Source organism: Athene cunicularia (assembly GCF_003259725.1).
Source record: "Athene cunicularia isolate RWA chromosome 11 unlocalized genomic scaffold, athCun1 chr11_part1, whole genome shotgun sequence".
Classification (NCBI taxonomy): Eukaryota; Metazoa; Chordata; class Aves; order Strigiformes; family Strigidae; genus Athene; species Athene cunicularia.
In genome coordinates, this window is record NW_020799113.1 from 5,173,515 (window position 1) to 5,188,610 (window position 15,096).

At 36.9% G+C, this 15,096-nt stretch overlaps 1 long non-coding RNA gene across 1 annotated transcript in view; it reads left to right on the forward strand.

The window, feature by feature from the left end:
- Positions 1 to 2,005: 2,005 nt before the first annotated feature.
- The window catches only part of LOC113484496, a 70,060-nt gene continuing 56,969 nt past the window's right edge, over positions 2,006 to 15,096 (forward strand). Inside the window, exons 1-2 of the long non-coding RNA XR_003399240.1 lie at positions 2,006 to 2,215; positions 8,282 to 8,393. This is a non-coding gene — a long non-coding RNA (uncharacterized LOC113484496). The remainder of the gene's footprint in view (positions 2,216 to 8,281; positions 8,394 to 15,096) is intronic.

Consider the following 15,096-nt stretch of genomic DNA (forward strand, 5'->3'; position numbering starts at 1 on the left):
CCACAATAAATCTTCCTTTTTTGAGAGAATAGTGTGACCCCAGAACAATGAGAACAAAATTACTCTGCTATGCTATTTCCAGTCAGTGTCTTTGTATCACTATGGAAGTCTTAAATGATCACGAACGGATCATGTTTTGTATGTGTTTATTCTCACAGGAAACATAATTCCTGTGTTTAATCACAGGGTACTTAACATTTCTATTTCTGGCAAATAGTAAATTATTTTTTTTTTTAAAAAAAAGGATTAATATGAAATTAAATAATAAATTTTTAAAAAATTAAATGAAAGATGCAGGATCATATCTTTAGCTAGTAGGTTTCTATTATCAAATCAGAAGGTAAGTCTTCTGTGTAATTTTTTCAAGTAGCAACAACAGAAACTAACAACTAAGAAACACCTAGGCACTTCAGTTGATGGAACCATGAAGATGGCAGTGCACTTTGAAAAATAGTATGCCATCTCAGTCTGGAAGTGACAGACTCTGAATGTGAAATGCATGAAAGAAAATGTGTTACGGTGATAGTACAGATGTGGATAAATAGCACGTATGGGTTTGTGTTTCTCCAAAGCACAATATAGACATTAAAGAAAAAAATATTTTTAAAAAAATATTTTAATAGAAAATTTAAGAAACTCAGTGGCATCTTGTTTTGATAGGGAAAATATGTATATATAGCACATGGTATATTAAAAGTCATAAATACCATCACTGCTGATCATAATTAATATTAAAAGACACAAACAGATCTAAGAACTTGCATTAATCTCCTTTTCTAAATGCTGGAAATTGCTCTGTGCTTAATTAAGGAGTAGAATAATCTTGTCTTTATGGGCTGGAACGGAGTAGGTATTCGAGTTCTGATTTTGCCACATGCTTCCTTTATGATGTTAATCACGATGCTTTTATCTCTATTTTTTTTAATTTGAAAATTGGACATAACAGTTCCTTTCCTCACAAGAGCAAATATTATATCTTATTCTAATTTTATAGTGAACATTTATGGAGTAAAGCAATTTTATTTCCACTGTATGTGGAACTGGGAAGACAACGATTTTAGAATATTGGCCAATCTTAAAAATAAAAAAAACAAACAAAACCAAAAAAACCCAAACAGTTGAAAGAAAGGCATGTTCAAAAAACTGATAAAAAAAGATCATAGCAGGAAGGCAAGAAAAGCCCAAATTGTTTAACTTTGGAAAAAAGAAAATTTACTTATACCTTGTCTTGATGTCCAAGATATTCCTGATTGCCCTTTAATTTGTAAAAAAGGAACAAACAGATGCAGTGAGTGAAAGCCAAAAATGGACCAATTCAAAGTGGAAATAAAGGGAACATTTTTAAAAGGCCAGAAAGGTAGTCATTACAGACAGATTAGAATTTCTATCAGCTGTAATCTTTTAATGAAGGCTAAACAATTTTCTGAAAGATATTTTACAGCTCAGCAGAAGTGACAGACTTGATGTAAAAATTATTGGTCTGAATCATGAAGAAGGTCATTCTACACTGTCCCAATAGTTCATTCTGGCCTTACAATCCATAAATCTATGAATTAATGTTTGTGAGTCATGCTGATACCATAATGATGGAGGCCATAGAAGCATATAAGTTATGCTAACTTACCACAGGTCTAGGAAACAGAAAGGAAGAGAGACCACTTCCAGAAAGCTATCTATGAACAGATCATTACGATATTTTTCACAAGTTAATTCTGTGAAGGGCATCTTATGTTCTGTAATGACAAGTTCTTGTGCGTGACTGTGAATCCATCTGCTTTGTTCTGTGGGTTAGCTGATGAGAAAATTGGATTTGTTAGTACAGGAGGTTATGTCTTAGATGAGTGGTATAAAAATAGGTCACAAAACTGAGAACTAAGCTTGTGGTTTTTTGTTGTTTTTTTTTTTTAATTCCCCCCGATTATTTATTTGCAAAGAATGAACTATGTTGGTTGCCTCCTCACAGATTTGGTCATGTTTACTAAAGAATTTCAAAGGAAAGGGAAAATTGTCAGCACTAGATGTCCTGGATGGAGATGTGGAAGAATGGCCTTTTTAATGGTGTCCAGGAGCTCAGCTGTTACAGAATTTACCTGGATCAAGTCTGAGATATTCCTGCCTGAAAGAATTTCAGATCAAGTTTCTAACCTTCCAGGGAAATGACCTATCCAGCAGGTACCAGGATATTCTTATAGTGCAGAGACGGTATCAGCTCCAGGTGAGCTTTCTGATTATCTGGCTCTCACTGTCTTGTTTTTGGTATTAATGGATGTTAGGAAGAAGAACTAAAAGTCTTTGCTTAAGTATAGCTTTTGTGTTGGGGGCATTAGTAGGTAGGAGAAATGAATACCATTTTCTTCCAGCAGTAGAGGTAGCTATGGGTTTCCCGTGCTCCTGTTTGCTTTAGCCATGTATGATTATATATATAATTGGATAAGTAGCTTCCCTGGAAATACTGTGAATTTTAACCTCCTTTTTTTTTCAAACTTTTCTTAAGCTATTAGTCCAACACTTTCTTTTAGGAACACAATGTTGCATGTAGGATGACAATAATTTGTTGAATTATTTTGCTATCTCTGAGAAACAATATAATGATTTAAAATCCTTTGATCCAAAAAAATACATTGTTTCTTTTTTTTCAGGTTGGCAAATGAAGCAAAAAGTTAAAATATTTTTATAGTTCTGTGGGCTTCTGGGAATGGTGAAGATGGAAATAGTGAAGAAGTTGCTGACAAAACTCAAAGAATGTGAATAGTCCTCATGCTTATACAGGCACTGACTTTAGTGGGATTATTTGAATGCTAAGTATCGCACTAAATTGTAGCAGACTAGGCTGGAGTTGATTTTGATATTGTATTAGGGTGAGATAAGCACTGATTTGGGTGAAAATAGTGTCAATGTAATGAATAATATTTGTAAATGGATTTTTTCTTTTAAAGAAGAAGGTCCATGGCAGAATTGGACATTTTTTCAGGAAAATGGCTCTTCATCTTTCACCTGTGAGAAGCAACAGTTTAACATACAAATGGGGGGGAAAAATATCAATGCCTTTTTCTGAGTGTCTCCCTGTTTTGAGCCCTTGCACAATGAAGGTCACATGCACCTTCATTCATCCCTTATCTTCTGACATTTTTCAAGGCACACCTTGTGTTCAGTGTTCCTGCCTGGAGCATTATATGTCCTTAGCACATCCTTCAGGACAACAGACAACTCTCTTATCTTCCTCACTTCAGAGACATGGCACTGCAGTTTGAGAGGAGGCTGAATGCTCTGGAAAACAGACAGTCATACAAGGTCAGATACTTTTCAGTGAGAGACAGAAAGGTATCTACCTTCTCACTGGTCTTCTTTTCTCTTGACCTGGGCTGCACATTTTCTTTTCTTGTTTCTCATTTGTGTATTACACACTTGGAATTATTTTAAATCTTGCTGTTTCTAGAAGTGAGGAGCACAAAACAATGGAAACATGTAAGCTGGGATATGCTTTGCAAAAAGTTTGGATGACCAGTATTCATCTGTAGAGTAGTACAAATAACTGACTGTTGTTTGCTGTCTAAAGATGAAAAAAAAAAAAAATCAGGTCAAACACAGTGTTTGCTCTACTCTTGAGTACTTAGTAACATTAACATTAATAATTGAGTTACATTTTTAAACAAAACCTGATTTAAAACAAAACCTTGACATAAGTAAAATTGTTGAAAATATGTAAAATATTTTCAGAGAGAGATGCATTTTCTTGAAGATACTTCACATAAGCTCAAAAATGTTCTAGTCAATTTGCTTGGGTGGGCTGGCTTTGGTGTGGGTGGAAGGAAGATTGCATATATGTGTTGCAGCAGTTCAGCAAGAACTGAAGGTGTCAAATACATTGATACCAAAAGTCACTTCAATTACTTTAAACAATATATCTCAAACTATGAAAATTGGAGACCCTACTATTTTTAGGAAATAAATTTTCCCTGCAACTCTTAGGTGTTCTTTTATTTATATTTTCTAACATGCCCTCACTAACATGCACACAGAGATTGTTAATGTCCTTCTGTACTTCAGGACACGTTACTTTAAGCAGCCTATAACAGATGTAAAAAACTTGACAGTACACTTCACCACGGACCTTTTGCTGAAGTTCCTCTTAAGAGGATGAAGCCTCATTTTTTTTTTTTTCTCTCTCCTAGACTGATAATATAGAAAATGAAAATGAACAGGGAAAAATAAGAGCATAGTCTTGGTTCCATTTTCATTTATTTGTTAAATTCAGTAGCACATTAATGAGGCTTTTGTTTTTCTTCATAGCATCACCATTTCCATATCTTGCACATGGTCATCCCTCAGACAAGCCTGGCTGAATACATCATGTCAACCCTTGGCTTGATACAAAAGTGCAGAATTTTCATTTATGGAGACACAGCATTTTTTTTCCTTTATAAATGCCAAACTGAATGAAAAATACTCCTTAGAGAATTAGAAAATAATGAATGATTGGCATCTGGTGTACAGTTTCTTATTCTACTGAGATTTTGGCATGCCATTCACTGGGAAATTCAGAGTATTGAATGACATCCACAGTTACCAGATGGGCTGTCAAAGCATACTATGTGTCAACACCTTTGCAAAATATTGCTTGAAGCCTAATTCCTCTTATTTATGGGCATCCGATTTGGTATTTCTGAATAAGGTATTGTATACAGTTTTTTCCCACTCTAAAGCTGATGATGTTACTAAAGCTATGGTTTGGTCTCTTCACCCACAAAGGGTATCTTGTGTGTGAGGACAGGGATTAGGGGAAATATATGGGAGTGCACATACACTGAGTGATAGAGTATGCTTAATTCTATGAGGTTCTCTTGTCTCGCTCACATGTTGGTAGTTTAAGGCAGTATGGATCCTGTGACATCCAGTAACTACCATGAACTGGTTCAAAGTCCAGCTGGTGGCCAGTTAATAAGTTATGTTCCTCAGAAGTTGATACTAATAAATGGCTACTGTTGTTTAAGTGTTCAGTAATGACCTGTTTGTTGGGATTGAATCCTCAGCAAATTGTTGCATGACACCAAATGGGATGGTGTAGCTGATCTGCTTCATAGCAGAACAGGGCTGCCACCCAGAAAGTTATGAACAGAATGAAAAAATGAGCTGACAGAAAATTCCATGAGGTTCAGTAAACGCAAGAGCACCGTTCTGAGCCTGGGATGTAACAATCGTGGGATGTGGTACAGGAAGGGGGTTGTCAGGGAACAGCTCTGCATGGATGCTCTGATAACGTAGTCCCATGTATGTGTGAGAAACAGATATGGGTACTGAGTTTCTAGTACTTCTTACTTTGTGAATATCAGTGGCCACTGAGAGGTGATATTAAGTACAGGTTGGTTGAAATACGTAAATGTGATTAAGGTTTCATCATACCAATAATTTCCAGCACATTGCAGTTCTGGAAAGAACCACAAATCAAGTGCAACTATGTTATTCCAGATATGCAGTGTCTTCTGTGTTCATTACAACAGGACAGATCACAAATGAACCAGTTTCAACTCTCTGTTGTTATGCTTTCTGTGAGTTGTCTGTCTAAGCAATACCTTATTTGTTGCAATTTAGTCCTTTTGCTTGTTGCCCTGTTCACGACAGCCTGAGGAGCAGGTTGAATTCTCCATTTGATTTTTTTTTTCCTTGTCAGCTGTGTGTTTTTTATCTTTTGGATTCTCTAAAATTGCTTCATGTCTCTCCCAAGTGTGTTTCCCAAAAGTAGACATAAATTAACTGAGGACCTGTGAGTGCCGAGCTGAGCTGAGAAGTTTCTTTTTGTATCCTGCAGGTCGTAGATTTGTTTATAATCCCAGTGTAGTGTTTCCCCTTTGTGCAACATCTATGTGGTGATTCATGTTTGGCCTGCAATCCACTATAACTCCCAAATCCCTTCATATGAAACTGCTATTCAACCTCTTAATTATGTGGTGATTTATCTAGATTTCTGAGTAACAGAGTAGTAGAGTGGTGAACACAGCTGCCTGGAATAGGTTTAATTCTTGGCCACTGACCATCTAAATAAATATCTTTAGAAGGTTGTACCAGCTGCTTGTTAGAGCAAATAGCCAAGAGCCATGAAAATTCTGAGATCAAATCCTAATTAAAGTACTGACTTGCTGCATGACCTTGGGTGGCTACACTTTTTGTGTAGCCATGAGCCCCAAATCAAAACCTCTGAGCTGAACTTCTCTCTGAAAACAGAGTTAAAAAAAATGTACAAAACAGAACCTATGTGCATCACCAACAGTAACATTCTGTTTGTATTGAACTTCTAACCTGACCCCTGACACTTAATGCAAAATTCATCTGTGCCTTACTATATTCTTCTTGTTCTTATTTGTTTATATGGGTTTCTAGCTGCATTATGATTAACTTAGGTACATCTGCACAGGATTATTGAAAGCAGGGTTTTTTCAGATCTGATTACCTATTTTATCATACAGAAATGTGGAAAAGTTTTTTGTGCAGCTTGTATAAGATGATGCATTTTTGTGAGAAACTATATTGGCTGTAGTGGTCTGCATACAAGCTTCAACACAGAAAGTTTACTGCTAGGCACTACACTAAGAAATGCTAAGTCGTTAAGTCACACTGGACTTAGGCTGTATGCAGAAGGCTAATGAGGTCAGGGACAACAGGGAAGAAAAGGGGGATGGATGATCAACATAATAACTGCCTGTGAAACTTGAGCTGTAGTTCAAAAACAAGGGGGAGGCTATGTGGTTACAAATGTGAAAAATCAAACCAGACATCTTTGCATATATTTTGCCAGGGACCTTGTCTGGAATGTGTTTTAAATGCTAACCATTCATCCAAACAAAACTGTAATATGCCAGTTTGCACAAGCACCAGTTGATATAATTGGCAGCTGAACAGATAGGAAATCTCTGTGAAGTTTGCAGGCTTCCCAGTCACAAGGGAGTACCAAATGGAGGCACATCTGCCTTACTGTAACTTCGTCCAACTGAAGGCCTGCAGCATGACCCAGCTGATGAATGTATCTGGCTTGGGAGCACTGAACTTCCCAGACTTGAAGGAAACGTTTGCTGTCATATGGTGGGAGAGCTCACAGAGCTGCCCCAAATGGTAACCAGCCAATGTAGTTTTAAAGGTCAGACCATTCTCAAGAGCCAAATCCTACCATACTGGCTTCACAGCCTTGTTGCATGAGTGGTACCCTCTCACTGAGTGTAATGCAGATAGCTATGGAAATAGGTGTGCACCACTGAAAGAGCACAAATTCAGCTTATTATATACCACACTGGGATTAAGAGGTAAATGATAAATAAGATGTACCATCTTAACAAGATTTTTCAAATGATACAGAAACACAGAGGGAAATGAACAGAGGAGGGTCAGAGGAGGAAGATGAGTGGGTAGGCATGCACTGTTCTTAACGTTTGCACTTGTCTGAAGTGGTTGGTTAGCTTGTTAGTTCTTGTCAGAGGGAGCATTTTTGTTTTCATGTGTTGAATGGTACCTAGTTGTTACTGATTGTCGTGATGCTGATAAAAGCTACGGGGAATGCAAGTATACTTTACTACATACTGCAAGGGAGACTGGAAATAGTCTGTTCTCCAATTTCAGTATCTTTAGAACTACTTGGGGAAATCTTTATACTGGGGGATTCTGTGCCCAAATTTATATAATAGATATTTATATAACAGATATTTCCCAGACTAGGTGGTTCAACAGCAGAGTCATACAGGGTCATTCTGAGTGTTAAATATAAAAAGGAATCTCTGGTGGTCATGATAATTCTGCCATGGGTAAAATGTCGGACAAGTTTTTCTTCTAAAGTAGAAAGGAAGAATTGAATTACGAGATGCACCTGTGTATCCTGCTGATCATGAGCTAGGAAAGCATAAGCATAAGCAAAGTTTGTGCAAGAGCAGGACTTCTGCTCAGGTGCTGATAGGAGCACTGGTATTCAGGAACTTCACAATTAAAATACAGTTCAGTTACAAACATGAACGCAAGTTGCATGCTACCTGCAGTGTTCAATATGAGAGTTAAGTATTTGGAGATGAGGCTTTAAAAAAAAATGGAAGAAATAAAAATGTATGTGCTTATATTGTTTAGGACTATACATGGCAGTGTCTGATCTGATTTCTCTGCTTGTGGATTCTTAATAACTGCAGGTGAGTTTCTCATCACCTCTCAGGATCTTCACTATCTTTTTTGTCCTCTGATACCTGAAACAATGCTACTTCCATCAGTTATAGTCATGATCTAATCATGATCTCTCTTCCTATTTCCCTAGTTGTTAAGAAGTTCTCATGTGCTGGAGAAATGTGCCCCAGTCTGAGGATGCTCAGCCAATCTTCTTGCACAGGAGGTACTACTGCGAGGTGGAAGTGGCTCTGAACAGCAAGGTTTGTATAATGCTAAATGTTGCTTCTTGTGCTGGTTGCATAACATAGTTCATTGATTGCACTAAAAAATTATTAATTGCTCAAACAGCAGCTAGTGTTTCTGTGATCGTTTTCTAAAGTGATGGCTCCTAAGGTGTGGGCTAAAGAGATACCTGGTTTGCTGATCAACTCAGAAATGTGGAGCATGGCTTAGTTTTAATGTGGAAGAGTAGCTCTTGCTCACAGAGCTTTATTTTTCCCTTGCTCTCACTTTCTCTTCTAACATTGTATCTCTCCCAACATTCTACATGCATACATACCTACCTCTGGGTGTGGAGGTGCTGGGGAGGGGTTGTGTATCTGTATCTCCAAGTATCGACAGTCTTTGTTTTGAACAAAGCCTTGCTTTGACTGGTTCGGTGACCATTTTCATTAGCAAGCAAAAGTCAGAGTGATCCTAGCTACTTTTGGACAAATTTACAACAAACAAAAAATAACTCAGCACAAGCTCCTAACAAAGGAGTTACTGAATAGGGAAAGGTCAGTAAACAGTTGACTAATTTCAAAACTAATTTATCCATCATGTAAGAAGGCCTTACAGAAGTCTACAGAAGCATGTGCTGTAGCTGATTTCAATATAATTTTTATGACAGCAGTTAAAGCTTGATGTTAAAACATATTTCTAATGCTTTCAACAAATTTGTACAACTGTGCTAAAGAAAAATGATGTTTTTCCATTATATGGTATGAAATTTGTGAAAAATTAAAATTTCACCTGAAAACCTTTCTCACCACCTCCCAGTGCTGTAGTAGTAGCTGTATTTCTCATCCAGTTCAAGAATCTAATGCTGAATTTTCTATGCCATTAAGCTGAAAACACCTATATATCAAAATGGTGCTGTCAGTGAATTTAATACTCATTTTAATTCATGGCAGTAAAATCTGAGACAGTTGCTAACACTTCTACTGTTCTTGGAGAATATTATCCTATGCCTTAAAAAAGCTATGGCAAATCTCCTGAATAGCTAGTGGCATTATTTATAATTATCAGTCTTTTCAGTATGCATCATTGTACAGTTTTCACTAATAGAGTCAGTTCCTTTACCAAGGCAGGATTAAGGCCTTAGGAAACCTTTTGGCAAAACTGCAGCTTCTAAGGATAAATTTAATATGAATCAAAGTAAGAGCACATGACAATATATATCTCTAAGAGCAGGTATCATGCAAAATATTTTAATGGCAGCTGAAGAGTATAGAGATACTCTGCAAATAATGCTGAGATTGTAGATGGATAACAGCTAGGCATGCACAGGTATGAAATTATCTATGCTAAACCCTCAAAGACAGCCTATCTGCAACTAATAGAGAATTTCTGGGCAAAATATGAACAAGAGAGAACTTTCTCCCTCAGTACTTCACATAGTGTAAACAAGAATGGAAAAAAACTGAGGAATAAACGTGTTTCATCAGGAAAGCTTAGTCTCCAAAAAAAGTTTCTAATGCACACCCTTGTAGAGTCCCTTTTCACATAGTTTGCTTGCTGCTCTGGCCAACTATTTACATCACTAGTTACATCAAATCAATCAGACTAAAAGCGTAGACTGCAGAGTCAGTTTACATAGATTCAAACTTCTAAACTGATTGAAGGATATGAAATGTTAATGAAGTTGGAGCATTTCATGCTTTCTGAATCCCGTTTCATGAGTACCTTACAGGGAATTCTAGAATCTCATAGTTATTCCAGACCCGGGAATAACTGTGGCTCCTGGCTTTTGGCTCTATCTTCTATTTCACTTAGTTATTTTTTAGAAGAAAAGTCAAAGGTTTTCATTCCTGTCTGAAAAAGAACCAGCCTTCTCAAGTCTGTTTTCTGTGCTAGAGGTACGAGACTTAGTATATAAAAGTATATTAATGGACTGTTGACAAATTCTTTTGCAGTATAAAGGAAGCAGAGTGCTTTCCAACTTATGTACACAGTAGGAAATAATAGGCTATTCAAGGCAATTGCTTTCCTCGTTTAAAAAAACTGGCAATGAGGTTGATGTAAACAATATGTAAAGACCACTGAATCTTAAACAGAAGCTGGTTTTCTGGAATACCTATTTAAGCCAGTATGCATAAGCAATCACTCATCATCTCTCAGGATTTAACCCCTTGTACGGACTGCAAAATGCACAATACATACTCACAAAAAAAAGAGAAGAGAGGCCTCTTACAATGTGGAAAAAGAACTACACTTTGCTAATAGGTATGAAAAGAAGAATGTGCTTTCACTCCAGCTTATCTGTCTGAAATAGCAGTACACCCAATATTTTCACTGATTCATCTGAGTAATATTAAATTCTGAACTCCAGTGAACGCTCATGGCTCATTGTTTTCCCAAATAGACAAATATCGTTCTGTTTCATCCAGCCCAAATGATCACAGATGTATTTTAGTTGAGATTTTCAAAACTGTTTATGTTAGCAGCAGCTGATAACTCTGAATAAAATGTGTCAAATTGCTTTCAGGACCAACCACTTCACTCAAACACAAAGGCAAACATTTGAGTCTATTTACAGCTTGAAAATTTCCCCATAGAGCACAGCTGTCTTAAGTGCAATTATTTATGTGTAGATTTAGTGGCACTGAGGAGTACCCCTCTTTCCCTACTCTCAGAAGGCTTGAAAACTGATGACCTAATTTTCTAGTCTTTACCCAGGTATTTTATGTGCATCTGACCAAAGCCTGACCCATTAAAGTAAACAGGGCATTGCCCTTTAATAGAATCAAGATTACTTGAAAATCCTCTTGAAAGCCATGGAGAGTAGCAGTTACTAAGCATCTCTCAGCTTTTGAGTGAATAAGAATTGGGAGAATATCAAGTGGGTCTTTTTAGAGAATAAGTAGAGACTAAAGCCACACTTAGATGCTATTGTATCTCTAGTCTGGAATACATAAATAGGACTTGTGTCCCTTTAATTCAGAATTCCTTCTTCAAGGCATCTTTTGAAGTACAGTTCATGCTGCCTAGAGAGTTTAGTCCAGTGAGATTAAATTGGGAATGGAGCTAAGAAGAGAACTTCTCTTTAAAAGAGGTCAAAAGTGTAGATAGACATTTTATTTCATTCTCGTGAAGCACATGGCTCAGCTCCAAAGACTTGGCGATGCTTAGAGCTAGGCAGATGTGGCAACTGTTTGGGTTTGAGGTTTTTTGGTTTTCTTATTACTAATGGGCCTTCAGTGGAACTCAGATTTTTTTTTTTTAAGACTTTTTTTTAATCATTACAATTAATAATGCCCCATTTATTCCTTAGAAAATGGTAAAGAATGTACTTTATTGAATCTTTTGAACACAGATGGTTGATTTGCATGTGTTCAGAGTATGTGAACTACTATTCCATCTCTGAGTCTCAGCCTAAACAGCAAGAGCAGCAGATCAGGGGAGAAGATACATATACAATAACTTCTTATATTCAGCCATGGTGACACTCTGGAACTACGGAGATCAGGCACTAATCATGATTAGTGAATTCAGAATTATTCTCATCTGAAGGACAGCCAATAAAAAGCAAGCATACACCTCAAAGACTGGCTTTGGATCATAAAATTAGCATAAAGTATATTTCAGAGGTATCTTGTGTGTTGCTATAGTGAGGTTAAAAAGGATTTAGCAATATAAACTCCATTTTCCATGGGGTTTACGAGTGAGACAACTTGAGTTGTTCTGAGTGGAAAACTAATTTGCCAGCTCTTAGGCCAGTGTTGTACATATTTCCCATTTTAAAACCAGGAAGAATTAGTATGTCTTATGCATATGCAATGGTGTAAATATGAAGGATCAAACCATCCGCTGCTTACTAAAAGCACAGGTATATGTTAGAATGTATCATTTACCCTCCTTGTTTCATGTGTGTAATGGCAAAGCCAACTGGAAATGGATGTTAAGTTCCTTCTGTGAGGGGCTGTGTACATTTGGTAGCCCCTACCCTGACTCCCCCTTTCATTACAGTCCAAAAAACCACGTATAGCCTTTTCATCTACTAATAGAGCTGCACATATGTTCATGTTCCCATCCTTAAGTATTTTATACAACCTATCTTTTTGACTCCTTAGAGTCTTTTTCTACCCCGCTACTCTGATGGGTGCTGAGTATTTGCTATAAAATGTCAAGTGCCTTCAAATCAAAGTGAATGGAAAGTAATAATTTTGGGCAAAGACTCTGGTACTCATCAGACTGAGTCCAGGGCATGGTACTTGTCTTTTCTAGAGGTGTGATTGTTTTTTTTTTGGTCTGTATGTCTGTTTAATATAAATGGTATACGTCTTACACATCTTAAATATGTATTTGCACAAAAGCCTGGAACCATTCCAGAAAGAACCATCATACTTTGGTGGTCTATAATATGGATTTTAAAACATTTATAAATAGTATTTAGCTGCCAGACTAGAACAGTTCCTTCAGAGACAGTCTACACATAATACACATTTGTAGAACTCCTATTTAAATACATTATTTACCAGGGGGAGACAGGAAATTGTTTCTTCATACAAATTCCAGTCTCTCAGGCAGATATTACACACTCTGAGAAATGTACAAACATATCATTAACATAAAAAGACCTCTAAAATATTACTCAATTCTGCCTGAGCCATTTTACTCCTGCAATTAAACTGCAGTCAGGTTCTCATCTGGATGAGCTCCTGTGCTGAAATGTAAGTGTGGCTTCAACACTTATCAATGTATTTTCTTTTTCAGAGAATGAGCAGATATGAAAAATGCAATAAAAGAATAATTAACTGAATACTCACAAATGACCAGTTTTAAGTTACCCATAATACTGTTTTTCTTAGATCTAAATTTCTAGCCAAATATGAAAGCAAATTCTTTCACAGCTTTAGTATACCTAAACATTTTAGAATCAACACTTGTAAACGTTTTGCACATTTTGATGTGACTGCTGGTATACCCACATTGTCTCTTTATGAATTGCTGAGCCCAGCCCTTCTGTAGCAAGCAGGAAATTTGATAATCTTTTTTGTACAGTTAAGACCCTCTATTTTAAAACCACTAAAAACTATTTTTTTAGGCGATAGGATGTGTTAACCATTACTGTAATATTATATATTGTCTGTGAGTGACTTTTTCTGAATGTATCATGTGTGCAGTGATACTCTGTATCAGAAATTTTTGACAAATGTTTTTTCATCAGAAAATATCAGCTTGTGGGAAACAGCTTTGCTGGAACACACAAGATTTGAAAGAAGCCTTTTTGGATTGGAAAAGCATTTTCAGGATTTGAATTGCTGTGTGAAAATCAGAGCAGGGATTTGAACCCATCTCTTTCACATTCCAGAGCAATGCTGTGATAAGCAGACTACAAGTGGACAGTTTTCATGAGGTTTCCTGATTTTGTTCCTTTTTAATGGTTTCCTGCTATTGGTTTCCCATGATTACTCAGTGCTGAATGAGAGAATTTAGAAATCTCAGTGCTCTGTGGGACCGTAAGATATATTTTTACCTCCAAATCTGTTTCTAGTAATATTTTTTCATTTGAATCACCCTCTGAGATGCCTCAGATGTAAAACATTACAGTTCAGTTGAACTGAGGATGTGGCTGAAACCTTTTGTGGGATTTTCAAAATGCCCACCATGGTTGGTGAGAGGTATACACCCTGGGATGGGAATAAAACAAACCAACAAAAAAAAGCAAGCTTTATGACTTACGGAATTATCCCTGTCTCCTGGTGAAAACTAGCAAATTACTTTCAACCAATTTGTACTAATTTTAGTACTTGATTATCTTCCTATGTGCAGCATCTCTTACTTCAGTTTGCATCTATGTAGTTTTCAGTTCACTATTGTTCCCCATTCACAGTATAAGTGTCCAATCTGAGTATCGTGTTACCTTGCATACTACTGAATTTTCCTTCTTTGCCTGGTGGCACTACTGCAACTGAGTTGCTGAATTGGGCAATTTGTTCACTAAAAGTAACCAGCTTTTTACTTATTGCATGAGGTACTCAACCATGGTTTCCTTTAGGTAGCTCACTTTTATCCCAACATAGGCGTTCTGGGATGGTGGCTGCAACCCTAGGGCTGAAGTGCTTGTCTTCAAAGGCAGGAGCTGGTGGTTTCACTGTGAAACACCGCCTCCCAGTAAAATCACTGCTAAATGTACATATACTGTATAAAAGTTTTATGTAACATTTCGTTCCTGCATATTCTTTTTCCCACTTCCACTATATTTGCTGTCGTTAAAACTACTTTCCAGTCCTGACACATTTCAAACCCTCCACCTTGCTCTTTTTCTGGATCTTTTTTTAATGAACTACAGCCTACGGTACTTGGTCTAATGGGTCTCTTAACCTGCTTTGGGCTTTCTCCCGCCTCCCCCTCATCCTCTGCCTGGTCTTTGTTTCTTTCTTACCAGCTCTATTTATCTGTTATTCCCATCCACATCTTTGTCTCTTTTTTTCACTTCAGCTATTGTTGTACGTCTGTCTGTTTTTGAACCAGCCCTCCTTGTCCTCTGCATTTGGACACCATACAGCAATTCTGAGAAAGATAACTGTCTCACTGTATTTGCTGTCTAGGAAGAGAAATACATGTAATTCTAAATGCAGGTGGACAGTTTGTTTTGACAGCAGTAATTATCTGTAGTATTAATGTATAATAATTATTTGGTATTACTGAAATTAGGAATCCAAACAGTTCATAGTAGCTCAGACATGACTGTCATGT